The 17,728-nt window shown below is 42.8% G+C and overlaps 1 protein-coding gene across 3 annotated transcripts in view; it reads left to right on the forward strand.

Annotated features, from left to right (window-relative positions):
• GRID1 (glutamate ionotropic receptor delta type subunit 1) overlaps positions 1 to 17,728 on the forward strand; it is a 1,087,219-nt gene that overhangs the window by 4,407 nt on the left and 1,065,084 nt on the right. The gene's annotated exons all lie outside the window — the stretch shown is intronic.

A 17,728-nucleotide genomic window follows, 5' to 3' on the forward strand; every position in this document is an offset into this window, starting at 1 on the left:
ACTTCTGTCTCCCCTCTGAGCCCTCTTCCTCATTTTCTGACTTTTCCTCCCTCCCTCCCCTCTCCCTTGGTCTCCTGTTTAATACTTGAGAGTAGGAGTCAGTGTTTGTACATTTGGCAAAGGGTATGGGTATTGTTTCTGTGTAGTTAGTATGTAATGGTGTATGTTTATGGGTGTATACAGGTATACATAGACACCTGTATACAGTGTGCACATACAGATGTCTATGTATTGTGAGTAGTGTTTTTCCTCTCTGCCTTGTAACATGCCTCTGTGTCTCAATGTGTAATTTATGTGTGTTTCCATGTCATTGTATGCCTTTATGAGTGTAGTGCATGGCCCCATGTTACTTGTCTGTAGGTGTATGTCTGCGTCTGCACCTGCTTATATGACCATAACATTCCTCTGTCTTTCTGTGTCATTTGTGTGCATGCCTGTAGGGTGTTGATTTCTCTGTGTGTATAGCCTATCTGACTGTAGTATGTAGCATGCCTCCATGTACCACTGAGTCTTTATGAGAGTGTGTGTGTGTGTGCTTGCCTCTATCCGCCTGTGCCCCTGGCAGTGAACTGCGGCCAGCAGCCGATTCTCCCGCTCAAATCCTGGACCCCAGCCCAGACTGGGGCTCTATCTGGCTCTATATCTCTCCGCTGCTGCTGAGCCAAGCCGAGCCGCCAGCCTGGTGGGCTCAAGGCCTGAGGTGGGCGCTGTTTTACAAGGAAAGGAGCCGCAGCTGAATATTTGCCTTTACTGCCTGTGCGGCCGCCTCCGCCTCAGCTACGGAGGGAGGATGGCCCCGACCAGGCAGAAGCGGAGCCCCAAGCCCATGCTTGGAGCCTCAGACAAGTGTCTGCACAGTCTGGCTAAGCTTGGGGCAGGGACAGAGCAGTGGAGTGTGCACTGGGAATATAGGGCTGGGCACGGGCTCGGTTGATGCATGGGGACCGACCGCCTTCTCCCCTCGAGGATCTGGGCCAACACCCCGGTGTTCCTGGGCTGGGGCTTCCAGGCCGACAATCTGTACAGGGGGAGGGCTGGGGGTTCACCTCCAGGTGCTGATTGGGAAGGGGCTGCAGAGTGGGCAACGGGTATGTGAGGGGAGCCTCTCTCTTGAGGACAGGCTGCTTCAAGGTCACAGCGTTTTCGTTTAAGAGCCGTCATTTATAAAATCCGGAGGGCCAGCCACGGGTCATCTGTCAGCACCGCTCCCCGCCCCCCCATCTCAAACCATAAAACTTCCTTTATGGACACAATATGTTACAGTGAAAAAAGACCTGGATTTGGAGTTGGAGGCCCTGGGTTCGAATTCTGCCTCAACCATTGTGAGCTTGATAAATCACTTAACCTCTCTGTGACTCAGTTCTCTTACCTATAAAATGAGAGGGTTGAATTCAATGACCTGGAAGTTTTTTCTAGTTCTGATTCTATGATTTCTTCCATTCATATTGCCTTGCCTCATGACCCATCTGAACTTTGCCTCTTCCTTTGTGGTGGTATGATGTTCTGAGGGCAAGGAAGGATGCCTCACCTTTTAAGTGCTGAGAATTAGGGCTATCCAGGCAGCAGAGGTAGGGGACGGGGTATTTAGCCCCTGGTGTTGTTTGAGAGTCAGAAGAGCCGCTGGGAGGCAGGTAGAGTACCTGAGGACAACCTCCCTAGATTACATAGCCTTGGGTTGGAGGAACAACCTCAGGGAGTGAGCTCAGTAGGGACATGAAGGAGGACTGTTCTGAGCCTGGTGGAGGCTTTGGAAGGTGATGAAGATCTGCAGTATTTTTATACTAGCCTAATGATGAATGTTGGGATGAGGAGAAGAGAGTGGAAGGCTTTGGGGGTCAAAGATGCTCTGTTTTCCAGATGATTGCACAAAGATTTGGGGTTAAGTGGGATTTGGGAGTAAAGACCTGTTTGAAGACTGTACAGGGTGGATAAGGGGTGATAGGTGACTGTCCAGGTCAGGTGGCCTAGAGGGAGTGTGGTTGTGTTTTTCCTAGGGGCTAGAGACTTGGTCAATCCCCTTCATTAGTTCACATGTGACTCCAAGAAGCAGTTGCCAAGCCTGAAAATAATCTGACAAACACATTTGTTGCTTTTTGAGTTTTCACTGAAATTAATAAAACAAACCACATATGCCTTCTATTGGAGAGTATTTCCAGTCTAATTTCCTCATGGTCCAAATGCCTGTGTCAGCTTGATGAGGCTAAGGGCCTTAGATGAGAGGAGGGTTAGTATACTAAACCCTGATGAGCTGGGGCTCAGTTTCCTCATTTGTTAAGTGAGGGACCTAGTCAAGATGACCTCTAGATTTTTCCAGTGCTTATTCTACACCAGTCTTCTGGGCAATTTCTCCAAAATCCTAAAGGTGGGGGGCTGCCCCGGAACAACAGAAATGAAGTGGACTTTGTCTTCACTTTGGGTTATCAGGAGTTGGGTTCAGCCATAAGACTGTTTAGTTACTGGTTAATATTTCCCATAGCAAATGATCAGAGAATCTGAGCCAAAACTTTCCAATGGCTTGATTTTGTCCCCCTCCCCCATTCTCTAGGAGGAGGAAACATTACTAAGCTGACCATCACTTTCTTGACACTGTGGGTGTCTTCTCTCTTACTTCTCTTACTTCTCAACTTCACTTTCCTGGATGTTTTCTTCCCCTGGAAATTAACCTTTCTGTCTGCTAAAGGGGGAGACCCACGGGGAAATAGTGGAAAGAATTATTAGATATGATGATGATGATGATGGTAGATTAGATTAGAAGGCAGAGGACATAGGCTAAATTCCTCTTCCTACCTGTGTGACTGGGCAAGTTGTTGACTTTTTGGACTTGTTTCCTTATCTCTAAGATATAGGCATTGGACTAAGTGATGCCCAAGGCCTTTTCCAGTTCTAAATCCCATGATCCTGTTACTTCTCCATGGACTTTAAATGGGCATTAGGCAGGGAACTCCCTGAGACCTCTCTGGGAAGGGAGCATGGGATCATAACATCACAGACCTTGAATGGAAGGGACCTTGGAGGTAAGGGAGTCCAACTCCCTAATTTTTTTTGGTGAGGCAATTGGGGTTAAGTGACTTGCCCAGAGTCACACAGCTAGTGAGTGTTATGTGTCTGAGGCCTAATTTGAACTCAGGTCCTCCTGACTCCAGGGACAGTGCTCTATCTACTGCGCCACCTAGCTGCCTCCCCCCCCCCAACCCTTCATTTTACAGAGGAAGAATCAGGCCTGGAGTGGTTTAATCAATAATTCATAGTCTAGGTACTTGGTTTCATTTAGGACAGAGGTTCTTTATTTGGGGTCTTTGGATCCCCAAAGGGTTCTATGGATATATTTCAGGGGGTCTGGGAATTTGGAGGGAAAATTTGTATATTTATTTCAAATGTTATTGCTTTCCTTTGTAATCCTATGTAGGTTATATTATGCATTTGCAAACATTATTTTGAGAAGGGGTCCATGGGCTCCACCAAACTTCCAAACAAAAAAAGATCAAGAAGCTCTGTTTTAGGGTATAAAAACATGCTATAAATAACTTAGTCCACTGTCCCCATCACCCCCTTGAAACTAACTTATTATTACTTGCAAGGAGGATTCTGTGGGACTTCTATAGTGGGTTCTTGGATATGTTACCCCTTCCTTTTCCAGGAAATAAAATGTGTCTTCCCCGTCCTCCTTACCTCAAGGATTATATATGGTCATAGGACCATATATTTAGAGTCAGGGAGGAATCTTCTAGCTCATCTAGTCCAACCTCTTCATTTTATAGCTGAAGAAACTGAGGCCCAAGGAAGTTAAGTGACTGGTCCAAAGTCACATTGCCAGTAAGCACTAGAGGTGAGATGATCTCAGGTTCTCTCACTTCAGTTGATGTTCAGTTGTTTTTCAGTCATGTCTGACTCACTGTCCCCCTATTTGGAGTTTTCTTGCCAGAGATACTGGAATGGTTTGCCATTTACTTCTCCAGTTCATTTTACAGATGAGGAAACTGAGGCAAATAGGGTGAAGTGACTTGCCCAGGTTCACACAGATGTCTGAAGCTGGATTTGAACACAGAAAGATGAGTGTTCCTGACTCTAGGGCTAGTATTCTTTCCACTGTGCCACCTAGCTGCCCTCTGATTCCAGTATTTGTGAACCAAACCACCTCCTGCATGGTGATAAGTGGTCAAGTGGTATTGTATTAGGGAGGAGGGCTTATGGTAAGAACAGTGAGCACCAGAATGGTAATAATGGCTTGCACTTACACTGTAGTTTCCATATGCTATCTCATTTGATCCTCATAACTTTGGGAGTGATCCTTATTTTACAGATGAAGAAACTGAGGCAAAGAGAGGTTAAATGATTTGCCCAGGGTTGTGTAGCTAGGAAGTATCTGAGGCAGGGTTTGAACTTTGTCCTTGTGGCTCCAAGTCCAGCATTCTATGAATGCTTGGTGCTACCAAATTGCCTGTAAGGAGAAGAGAAGAGGAAGATTTAGGAGGTTTGTGGACATTTCATGTTGGGGAAATGGCATCCCAAAATTAGAAGACTCTTTGGAGATTGGTGAGGCTTGTGGGAAACTGGAGGACTAAGGTCATAGCTGAAGGGAATCTGGCCTCACCTGAGGTCACCTGGTAGGTAGGATGACCAGATAATGGAAGTTATTGGGATTCTACTGTTCTGACAAACTTATTTTGCCTGCATTGGTATACCCTTCCTCTAATAAGAAGCATTGAACGATGGGTGCTTCTTGAGATGCGTATTTGTTTCCTGGTTGCCAAAGACATAGCCTAAATACCCTCCTATTCTGTGAGGTGACATGGAAACCAGAAAAGGAATCAGATGTTGGGGCAAATTGTCCACCCTCGGCGTCTATTGTGGGCTAACTCCCCTTATTCTTCATACTTTAGTGTCCTCATGTAAAGAATTTAGAAAATGATTCTGGGGGTTTATTGTCCTTCCCAGAATCCTGGGGTGATAGGCACCATCTAAGCATCATGCAGGGAGCTGGTAATCTGCCCATTTGGGGTGTATCCTAGTGTCTAATGGCTAGGTAAGAGGAACATTGATGAGGCATGTTTTACTGTGGGTATATAAGGACTGTGGTGGCCTGTGGAACACAGGGCTGATTACAATTCCTCTGTATGCTGGAAAAGTTTTATGCCCTTATCAGCCAGACTGGGAGAAATCCACATTATCACCCCTTTTCTTCCAGGGCCCAGCTCCTGGAATGGCAGATAGAAATGGATGAGGATGGCTAGGGCTTGTGTAGGCTGATGAGGCTTTGCATCCAGATTATAGCCCATTATTTCCAGTGCCATTGAAAAGCCACTGGGAAGGCCTTCGTTTAATCACAATGATAGGGTTTTGAGGTTGGGAGGCAATGGGGTGTTATGGAAGGAACACTGGGCTAGGAGGCAAAAGAATCTCAGATGGATAATATATCAGGTTGTCAGAGCTTGAAGGGATCCTGGAGATCCGACCCCAAGCCTCTAACTCTTGTTTTACAGAAGAAGAGACTGCCCAGAGAGAAGTGACAGTTCCAAGGTCATAAATGTGGGCAGTGGCAGCGTTGGGATGTGAACTCAGTCTCCTGGCTAACAGTGGTGAGGAAAGGACACTGCATTTGGAGCCAGAAAAGCTGAATTTGAATCCTGGTTTTGTTCTCTACCACCTGGGTGACCTTGGCCAAGTCATTCAACTTTATTGGTCTTGGTTTTCTCCCCTATAAAATGAGGGGGTTGGATGACACTTCTCTAAAGTCCCTTCCTGTGCTAATTCTTTAGAGTTTAAGAGCAGAGGGGACTGTCTCCTGTCATCTGTCCACATGGTATGAAACGCCCTAGCACCTGCATTGTTCTCCAGAGCCTGGGGCTCAATCCAGAGCCTCTGCAGGCAGCACACAGCTTATTGTAGTAGGCCTTTGGGCAGGAAAAGTAAAATCAACTTTGGCTAGTATGACTGCTAGAGATTAAGTTTGCCTTGCAGCAGGCATCATGCAGGCTGCAATGCCAATGTGTAGAAAGGTGGGGGCTCTGGGGACCTCCCTGCGAATGGTGGGCTGGGATCAGTGCTGGGATGGACCAGAAGGATTTATTTTGGCAAGGTGGCTCTCACCAGAGGAGTATGGGGGTCAGAGTTGACATGTTAGGCTGAAGCAGGGGTGACAGACGCATTTAGAATTCTGGTCCACAAGGCAGCACAATGGGATGATGGGAAACATGATAGGATAAACTAGACGACTAGGTATCTTGGAGCATGGAGGACTCTGCACAAGGAAACTAGGAAAAAAACCTTAGCTAGGGACATGATGGGAAGGGTGATGCTTGTGAGAGGCTGAAGCTGCTCCCTAGCTTCTTGGAAAGGATCTGTCCAACTCCTGGAGTCTTAGATCAGATGCGGTGTTTGTGAACTCGATTCTCAGGGAAGTCTAACTGGTAGTGCAGATCTAGACCTGGAGGGTCTGAGTGTTTCATTCTCTTCTCCTTCAGCTTTTTCCACACTAATCTACAGAACTGGTAGGGTCTTTTCTAACAGGCAGTCCTACTAGAATGCTCGGGTCAAGCCAGGTGGATTGTCTGGGGGACGATAGGCAGGAAGGATAACTTGCCCTTTGCATCTCTCAGCTACCTGGTTGGTAGGGGTTTGAGGAACATCTAGGAATGCTGGGTTGTAGTGAGTAAACAAACCTGGCTCCAATCTACTTCTGGACACAGAGGGCAGGCGCTCCCTAGAGTTAAGGGACTCCATGCTTATTTATCCTTCAGGGATGGACTCTTACCTGTTCTCAGAATAAAGGAATTTTAGAGCTTTAAGGGAACTAGAGGACATCTAGCCCAACCCCTAACTGACATCTTTAAAAAGTTGTTCTCTTGCCTGTGCTTGAATACTTCAGATGACGGAGAGCTTCTTACTTCATGAAACAGTTCCTTTTTGGACAATTCTCATAGTTTCATAGAATCCTCTTGGCAGGAAACATGTGGGCTCTGCATCAAGGGGGAGAGGAATCGTAGGCTCACATGCTCTGAGAGAAGGAAGTGACCTTTGTAGCACTGACTCTAACTCATAACAAGGAATCTGGGCTCTTTGAGATGATTAGAAGAATTCTGTATGGGGTATTCCTGCCCTTTTAGATTTTCACCTCTGAGCCAACATCAGTGTGCCACAGGGAGGTGATTTTCTTTTGGTTGAATAGCCCCAACTTCTCAGGGAAAACTGGATCAAAGAATGGGATAGATCTCCTGAGATCCTTGCCCCTGCTTGGGAGGATGGGAACTGGGCTGGGAAAGGAGGCTCGGGGTTGGTCCTAGCCCCAATCATTTTGAAGATAATGGCAAAAGAACCATGACCTATGGAGTTGGTGTCTGAAAAGGAATCCAGGCTTTCCTTAGGCCATGGCTCAGGGGCCAGAGCAGCCAGAAGCTCAGATTCTGATGACTCTCTGAATGGATCCATGAAAGGGGGCACCGGCCAATCACATAATAGTTCTGTCAATTGGTTCTGTCACATATTAGACTCTTTTTTAATAATTAATTTTTAGTTTTCAACATTCACTTCCATAAGCTTTTGAATTTAAAATTTTCTCCTCCTCCCTCTCTCCCTCCCTCCCTCCCTCCCCAAGAAGGCATGCAATCTGATATAGGCTCTACATATACATTCCTATTAAACATATTTTCACATTAATCATGTTGTAAAGAAGAATTAAAATCAATAGGAGAAACCACAAGAACGAAGGAAAAAAAAAGAGCAAATAGTATGTTTCAATCTGAATTCCAACTCCATAGTTCTTTCTCTGGATGTGGATAGCATTTTCCATCATGAGACTTTTGGAGATGTCTGAGATCCTTGCATTGCTGAGAAGAGCTAAGTCTATCAAAGTTAGTCATCGCACAATGTGGCTGTTACTGTGTACAACTTTCTCACTTCACTCAGCATCAGTCCATACATGGATTGATTCCAGGTTTTTCTGAAGTCTTCCTGTTCATCATTTCTTATGGCACAATAATATTCCATTACATTCATATACCACAACTTGTTTAACTATTCTGCAATTGATGGGCATCCCCTCAATTTCCAACACATAATAGACTTTTTTTAGGCAATTGGGGTTAAGTGACTTGCCCAGGGCCACACAACTAGTAATTATCAAGTGTCTAGTCTGAGGCTAGATTTGAACTCAGGTCCTCCTGACTTAAGGGCTGATGCTCTATCCACTGTGCCACCTAGCTGCCCCCATAATAGACTCTTAATAAATGTTTTTTTGGATGAGTGCATGGATGTGTCCTGGCTCTCCTATGGTTAGACTGGCCTATGACAGAAGGAGGTTAGGCTTAGGTATTAAAAAAGGCCAGAGAGATATCAGAATTGTCTTCCATTTATGTCTCTTGCCACAATCTTCTTCCAAGACCTCTTGTAAAAGGGAAGTTTTATTTGCCTTGACGTGAATCTCAGAGGTCCTGGATATCTCAAACAGCTCTAGTTCCCCTTAATAGCCCAATCCCATTCTGGATTACTTATATGTAGCACCTTTGGGCATCCTCTTTTCCTTTCCTCCCTCCCCTCATTTCACAAGGTGGGTCCCATGGACAAGGATATCTTAGGGTCTAGGGTGTCTATGTGGGTCCCTGTTTAATGTCCAGTTGGAGGTCGTATGCTTAAAATTCATGTCTGAGCTCTGCTTGAGAAATAGCATAGAACTGTATGGAGACGAGCCCTTACACTATTCGGGAGTGAGGTTAACATGTTTTGCATCTGCTATGTGAATGAATCTAAGCAAAGCCCTGGGCGAGAGTGGAGTGAAAGCACCATCACCTGTTCCAATCTACTTTTTCAGTCTCATTATATTTGACTCCTCTTCCCATATTCTGTGGTCTAGTCTGGGATGGGGAACCTGTGGCCTTCTAGGTTCATGAGTGCAGTCTTTTGACTGAGTCCAAGTTTTACAGAACAAATCCGTTTATTAAGAGGATTTGTTCTGTGAAGTTTGGATTCAGTAAAGGTGGAAAGGGAGGCCCATTGGTAACTTGTATAAGGTAACGCAGTTAATAAGTAGCAGAGCTGGCATTTGACCCTAGGGAATCTGACTTAAAATCCAGTTCTCTTTCTGATGTAGTGGAATGGCTCAGAGACTATAACACAGAATATAGGAAGCATTGTACTCAGTATCAGGAAGCCTGGTTCAGTCTCCAGATCCTAGCTGTGTGATTTTTAGACAAGTCACTATAATAATAATGATAATGATAACTAGCATTCATATATTGTGTACTATGGGCTAGACACTATGCTAAGCCCATTACAAAAAATTCTCATTTGATCCTCACAACAACCTTGGGAGATAGGTGCTAGTATTATTCCTACTTTACAGTTGAGGAAAATGAGGCAGACAGAGTTAAATGACTTGCCCAGGGTTACTCATGTAGTGAGTGTCTGGGGTGAGATTTGAACTCAGATCTTCCTGACTCTGGGTCTAGCACTCTACTGTTCTGCATAGATAAAGGGAAACTGATTTTTTAAAAAAATTTGTATAAGATGGGATAACACCTTTGCTGATCATTTCACAATGTTGTTATAAGGATCAAATGAAATAAGGCTTGTAAAATAGCTTTGAAACTTTGTATAAGGTCATATAGGCTGCTAGGTGGCACCACAGTGCATAGAATGCCAGGCCTGGAGTCAGGAAGACTCACATTCCTGAGTTCAAGTCCGGCCTCAGACATTTACTAGCTGTGTGACCCTGGTCAAGTCCCTTAACCCTGTTTGCCTCTATTTTCTCATTTATAAAATGAGCTGGAGAAGGAAATGGTAAAGCACTCCAGTTTTTTTGCCAAGAAAACCCCAAATGGGGTCATAAAAAGTGGGACATGACTGAAATAACTGAACAACACAAAGTCATACAATGGTAGTGCATTTTTTAAATCTGTGATTTTATCTATATGGGAGAATATCCTCCACCTATTCAGATCAACTATTTTCCTGAAACTTTCAGTTTTATAGAGTTTTTTGGGGGCACTGAGAGTTTAAGGCAGGGGTGGGGAACCTGTGACCTTGAGGGCACATGTCGACTTCTAGGTCCTTGGGTATAGCCTTTTGACTGAATCCAAGTTTTACAGAACAAATCCTTTTATTAAAGGAATTTGTTCTGTGAAGTCCTCCATCCCTGGTTTAAGAGAATTGCCCATGGTCATTGAGCTGGTGTGCAGTTCACATTTAAACCCAAGTTTCTTGACTCCAGGGTCAACCTTCTGTCTATTATACCATCTTGTTCTTAACAAATTATTAAAAAAACCTCTTTTCCTTATGTATTTTGCCTTACATAATTTTATACATTGAAAATCTTCTACCCCTTTCAGTAACTCCAGCTACAGAAGATTTAGAAAAGAAAGTTCTCTCCATCAAGGTCCTTTGTACTTTCAAGAAATTCAATGTCAAAAGCAGATGTGATGTTCAGTGGAAATGCTATTATATTACCCTCTGTTTTGCTACTGTATTCAGTGGACCATAGTACCTCTACATCTGACTTTTGGCTGAAACCTCCTATATGTGTTGTCTTCTCCATTAAAAGATGAGCTCTTTAAGAACGAGGACTTTCTTGCTTTTCTGTTTGTATATTTAGTACTCAGCACAGTTCTTTTCCCATAGGAGGACTTAATAAATGCCTTTCATTCATTTTTGCCTTCTAGAAGCCTGGCCATTTCTTCTTGTTATTCATTCTTGTTGGCTTGGCACCACATAGAAAAGCTTCATGTGATCTTTTACCTTGAAGTGTTTTTTTTTTGTGTGTGTGTGTACTTCTTTTGGGTCACTGATGTATATCTATATCTATTTATATATCTATATATACTATTCCATTCTTTTCTTTGCTTTCTTGTGACCATGGAATAATCTTGGCTTGTTTGACAAGATGTTCTTTCATATTTGAAGTATTTTCTCCTGGATATTTGTAGAATGTGCTTTATGTTATTGAAATAGTGAAAATCAACTACTACACACCTTAGTGTTTCAAGTTTGTGTTCCTACTCTATTATTCTCTTTCATAGTCTGTACTTCTTTGGATCTTTTTCATTTTTTCTTCTAAATTCTGTGTTCTGATGTTTGTGTTTTAAAATTCTGCATTAAGAGTCTGATTTATGTCTAATTCAATTCTTAATTTCTTCTTCTAAGTGTTTTATTTTCATTTTGAACCATTCTATAGTACCATGATCTTTGGGGAATCTGCAGAAATGACTTTTTGACAAGATTGTTTTGGATAATTTTCCTTCGTAGCGTATGTGTTCATAACATTCTGTTTTTTTTTCTAATTTTTTACTCATTTTTCTATTCTTATGTCTCTATTGGTTTACTTACTTGTGAGTGTGGATTTTACTCAGGATTTTCCTTTTAGTGTTTCAGTCTTTCCCCTGGGTTCCTAGTTGCTTGTCTTTGATTGTGTTCCTAACTTAAAAAACCAAACCAAAACAAACAAACAAACAAAAAACACCCCAAAATACTCTTTCTCTTCCACTGCTACACAGACCACAGAAGCTGGAAATCAACACATGGAAACTCTGCCCTCCCACCCCTTTTGCTGGTTCTATATTCTTTGTGTCTTTTGACCTTCTTATCTTTTCCCTTGGGGAGCTAGGCAGAGTCAGGAGCTATTTTGCCTTTTTTTTAGAAGAATTATTAGGGGTTAGTGTGTGTGTGTGTGTGTGTGTGTGTGTGTGTGTGTGTGTGTGTGAGAGAGAGAGAGAGAGAGAGAGAGAGAGAGAGAGAGAGAGAGAGAGAGTGAGAGAGAGAGAGAGAGTGACTGGGCAGATCTCATAGTGATATACTAAAGCATAATTCTTTGAGGTTGCTTTGCACTGACAGATGGAGTGGGTAGCTAGGAAAGGGGATTCTGAGTGGGAGTTCTAAGTATTTAAGGTCCCTGGTGTTGTTTCATTTTTAAACTTTGTATTTTTGTCTTCTTTTGTGGATTCAGTGTTAGTTACTCTATGTCTGCTGCATAATTTCTTTTTTTTTTCCCTGAGATTTTTGGGTAGGATAAGATTGAAAAAAACCCAACTACTCATCATTTTGTAGGTTATATGATCTGACAAATATATTAACTAAAACTAGACCTATCACTGATCTTTGCGAGAATTAGAGCCCCCATTTATAATTTTTTTTCTTTCCATTCTAGGAAGCAATCCTTTACCCTCATCCTTTATTTTTGTCTCTGAGCCACTTCCTCATTTAGGACAAAACCATTCCTCCAATTCCCTGGTGACTCAGTTTTTAAAATAGCCTTTGGTGCAAAAACTTATCAAGGATTTTTTGAGGATAAATAACAGCTATTGGTTGACCTTGGTCCAAATGATTTTTATAGCCCTTTAGTGAACTCTAACAGATTGGTGACAGTGACTGGGCTCCCTCCCTTATTCTTCTATCCTCCACCTGACACTTCAACCAGTCCTACTCAATCAACTGGGGGATATGGCTTTTGGCAAAAGTCATACTCATCCCAAGTTCTTCAGAACTCCTTAAATCTATTTCGCTTTTGATGACCCAGTTGACCACCACCCATGCTCCACATTACTTTTTGGTTGGCCAGAACAGCCTACTCTTCAATTCCATCTTGATGCTGGAATGGCTTCTGAAGACTTGGAAGAAGGGAGTTCAAGGAAAGAGCTTCAAAAGGGAGAAGTTGTAGGTTACTGTATTCAGGTCCCTCCCTCTCCACATTCATTCTTTTTTTTTTTCTTTTGGCTAGGCAATGGGGTTAAGTGACTTGCCCAGGGTCACACAGCTAGTATGTGTTATGTGTCTGAGGCCGGATTTGAACTCAGGTCCTCCTGAATCCAGGGCCGGTGCTCTATCCACTGTGCCATCTAGCTGCCCCGTTCCACATTCATTCTCCACTCCACTGAACAGACTCTTACTTTTCTGTGGCTTTTCTTCTTTCTGTCCTCTGACTGGATTTTCCCTTTAACCTTCCTTCTTGGGGTCTTGGTCTCACTTTGACGGCAGGGATAAATGGGGACATTTGCCCAGTGGAGAGTGAGGATCCCAGAGTGACGGTTGCTTCAGTCTTGAATCTGACCCTCCGAGTCAGCTCTATTCCCTCAGTGTAATTACATCTTCATCTTATAGCCCACATTCAACTAGGTTCCTTAATCCAGGGTCAGGGCTTCCTTCTCATGGACATGACACTACTATCTCCCCTCAGACTCTGATGGAGATAGCTTGGGTTCTTGGGCTCGAGAGCCTTGGGAATAACATTGCTTCCAGCCCAGTGCCCTCAGTTATCATCCTGGGAAACAACCTGTGGAGACACCGCCTGGAAACTGCTCTTCTAGGGGCTGTAGCCACAACTTCTGATGCTCCAGAAAAGAAAATTCTTGCCACCCAAGTCCATGACACTGTCAGAAACTTATTTGATTTTATTAGTGGAAATGACATTAAATAAGAATCATTAACATTTGTTTTACCATTGGACCCTTAAGACTTTTCTATCTGACTTGAAGCTAAAACCTTCTCTGTGTATTGTTTCCTCACATTAGAATGTGAATTCCTTGGAAGTAGGAACTGTTTTTACTTTTGTATTTGTGTTATTCATTTAGCACAGTGCTTTGCACATAGTAGCACTTAATTAATGCTCATTTCATTCATTCATTAATTCATTCAAAGTTAGCCCAGTCATCAAACCAAACTTACCTCAGGTCAGTTTAATTTTACTTGACTTCGGTTATTGTTGCTCAGAATTATTTAGCCCACATCAGCTCAACTCAATTCAGCCTAGCTGGCTATTCTTGAAACTGCTTGACTCAATTCAGCTTAGTCCTTGTCACATTTTCTTTCTTGGATTAGCTCAGTTCACTTGGTTTTTCTCCTCTTCAAGTCAGCTTTGCTCAGCACTTCCTGGCCTGGTTGGCTTGGCTCAGTTCAATTCACCTCCCAAGATGCATAATGCTTAGGGGACTTCAATTCAATTTGACCTAATTCAATTCATTTCAGAGAACCATAGACAGAGCTGGAAGGGACATCAGAGGCCATCTGGTCAAACCATGCTCATCAGTTGAGGAAACTAAGGCCCAGAGATAGGAAGTGACCTACCAATTCAATTCAGTTAAAAATACTTATTAAGTATTATGCACAAAAGGCTATGTTAAATCCTGGGGGATGCAAAAACAAGCAATTGAAAAGCATCTGCCCTCAAGGGACTTTATAGGGATCTGACATGGTCCAGACTAAGTAAATACAGGGCAATTTGAGCAGAAAAGGAGCATGGATGATTGAGGTCTCACATAGGAGGTGGTATTTCAGCCAAACTCTGAAGAGATTTTAAAGGCAGAAGGAGAAGTACATTCCATGCATGGTAGCAGCCTGTTCAAAGGCATGGAGGTGGGATTTAGGTGTCATGAATGAGAAGGAGAAAGCAGGCCAGTTTGGCCAGAACATAGATTGTGTGAAGGGAAGCCAAGCTATTGATGTGCAATAAGTCTGGAAAAGTAGGCTGGTATGATATTGTAGAAGTCTTTGAATGCCAAGCATTTTATTTATTGTGTTCATTTAGTTTTTATTTCATCCCAAAAGCAATTGGGAGCCACTGAAGGTTTTTGAGCAGAGGATGCACATGATCAGACCTGTGCTAGTAATACCACTCTGGCAGTTGTATGAAGAATGGATTGGAGAGGAGAGACACTTGATGTAGGAAGGCCAAAGAGGAGGCTGTTGCATTAGTCCAGGCAAGAGATGATGAGGATTTTACCAAGGGTGAGGCAAAGTTATTACATATCTGGGTGATTTTATATTCATCTCTTTCATTATTGCTGGAGGGGTCTCCTCTGGAGACACAGGGTTCCTCTCCTGTGCCCCCTGGATAAGTGAGGTTATGTTATCATTGCAAGGAAATCATAGAAGACAAAGAGAGCTATGATGTCAACTGCACACAGACAGACAGACAGACAGACACAGATACAGACACACACACACAGACGCATACATACACAGACACACAGACACACACAACACACACACACACACACACACACACACACACACACACACACACACACGCACCCACCCCTCCCAGGCAAGGAATGAATGTGTCACTGGTTTTTAAGCAGGGGAAAAAAAGCATCAAAAGTGTTCCCCTTTATCTTTATGCCTCTCCCCACCCTCAGCTCTGATGTTTGTGTCAACTGTTTAAGTCCAGGAAAAGCCTCACCTGGGGAGTGATCTTCCGAGGGGTGGTGGTTGGGAAAAGTTAATTTCTGACTGTAATTAATTTTTTGTTGCTAGTTGTTTTTTTTTAAAAAAATTTTTAAACTTTATTAATTTATTTTGATTTATCAACTATAACTTCCATAAGCTTTTGAGTTTTAATTTTTTCTCCCACTCCCTCCCCATCTCCCTGCTCAAGACAGCACACAATCTGATATAGGCTATACATATACATTCCTATTAAACATATTTTCACATTACTGATGTTGTAAGTAAGAATTAGAACCAATAGGAGGAACTGCCAGAAAGAGGAAACAAAACACAACAGAATAAAAAAAAATTGCTAGTTGTTTCTAGATCCTGAGGGAATATAGTGACCTCTAAATTGTTGGCACCCTAGGTTCAAGCCCTCATTGACATACCCTAGTTATTGCTCTTTCCCAGTCTGATCAAGATTAGTAGGACAATGCCTGGGTTCAAGGGTTAAACCCTCTTGTCTTTGCCTTTTTTGGTGGGTGAGTACCTCAATGATCCCTGGGGCCTGTTCTTCCTCCATGGTTCTCTTAGCTACACGAGATGATATTTGAAGTGCCTCCTTATAGTTGCACAGTGCCTGGCACATGGTTGGTGTTTACTCGATGTTGATTAATTCACGGAGGCTGGACAGGGCTATGAGTGAGGACGTAGGAGTTTGGGATGAAGTTCTTGGTTCTACTAAAAGGGACGCAGTGGGGTTGTGATGAATGAAGGGTCATCTAGAGAAGTCAATGACTTTTTTCCCTTGGTTAAACCAGAGCCCACTGCTTCAGCTTCCTATCACTTGGTCAGCCCCAGGGGCCATGATGGCCTCTCTGATACACTCTGGAGAGTGGCCTGGATCAATTAGCTTGTCAGTTACTATTCATCCATCATCTGCTCTATGTCGGTTTGAGCCAGATGGTCTCCAAGGTTCCTCCTAAATCCAGTGATTCTAGGATTCTACATCCCACTTTGTGCTGTGGACTTTAGCTGGTACACAAAACATACACTAATTTCTTAGGAAGCTAATTTGAGAAGGATGGCATGTACATATGTAATATCACGATACAGTCAGTCAGTCAAAAAATATTTATTAACTTCTTAATATGTGCCAGGCAGTGTGCCAAGTGCTGGGCACAAAGAAAGGCCAAAAAACCCCAACACAAATTCAAACCAACCCAATCCTCAGAGCAAAACAATAATCCCTCAAGAAGCATGCATTCTTTAGGGGGAGACAGCAGTAAGAGGACTGGATTCAGAGTAGGAGGATCTGGGTTAAAAGTTTACACTGCTATTTATTGCTTGTACAACCAAGGGCAAGTCACTTAAAATCTCTTAGCCTCAGTTTCATCATCTGTAAAGAGAAGGGTTTGGACTGGGTGATCTCCAGGGTACCCTTTCAATTAAATATTAAGTCATGGGTCCTAACTGTTAGTGCCATAGTACTAAGAAGACACCAGAGCATTGGAAAAGCTATCATGTGGAAAAGGGATGATGGGACTGTTTCTGCTTGGGCTCAGAAGGAAAAATTTAAGGAGCAGTGGGACGGGAAGAAGTTGCTGAGAGGCAGATTTAGGCTCCATATAAAGAAAAACGTCCGCACTGTTGACACTATCTGAAAGTGTAAAAAGTTGCTTTGGAGAAAATGAGTTCTTTGTCACCAAAGGTCTGCAAGCTGAGGCTAGAAGGTCACTGGGGATGTTGCAGAGGGAATACCTTTTCAGGTACATGTTAGACTCAATGACTTCTTAGGTCCCTTCAGGCTCTAAATCCATTATGTAACTCATTTAAAGAAAATCAATTTTCTTTCCCTCCCACTCGTCATCATTTAAAAAGAAAAAAAAAACAATATCCTTATAACACTTATGTGTAATTGAGCAAAACAAATGTCCATATTGGTCATAACAAAAAAATAAATGTCTCATTCTGTACCTTGAGTCCACCACTTCTTTGTCTTTAGGTAGCATTGCTTATAATCAGCCCTCTGGAATTACGTGACTATGTTGTTCTTAAGTCTTTTAAAATTGTTTTCTTTTAGAGTTACTGTATATGTTATTCTCTTGCTTCTCCTCACTTCACCCTGAATCATTTCATGTAAGTCTTCCCAAATTTTTCTGAAACCTTTCTCTTCATCTTTTCTTATGGCACAATGGTATTCCATCACACTCATGAACTGTGATTTGTTCAGCCATGATTTAATTGAAGGGTACTTCCTTAGCTTCTGGTTCTTTGCTACTATAAAAGGGAGCTGCTAGAAAGATTTTTTTTGGTGTGCATTTGGATCATTTTCCTTTCTTTGATGACTTTGGGAGTATAGGTCTAGTAATGAGAGACACCATTTAGTGACTGGGGGCACAGTTCCAAATTACTTTCCAGAATAGCTGGACCAATTCTGAGCTCCACCAACAGGGCTTTAATGTGCCTCTTTTCCCACAGCCCCTCCAACATTTGTCATTTTCCTTTTTTTTCAGTCACTGAGATAGAGGATAACAGTACTTCCACTACATTCCTCCTAGGGTTGTTGTGAGAAAATGATTTGTAAATAGTCAAGAGTTGC

Source organism: Phascolarctos cinereus, unplaced genomic scaffold (genome assembly GCF_003287225.1).
Source record: "Phascolarctos cinereus isolate Bilbo 61053 unplaced genomic scaffold, phaCin_HiC Scaffold_3;HRSCAF=262, whole genome shotgun sequence".
Lineage (NCBI taxonomy): Eukaryota > Metazoa > Chordata > Mammalia > Diprotodontia > Phascolarctidae > Phascolarctos > Phascolarctos cinereus.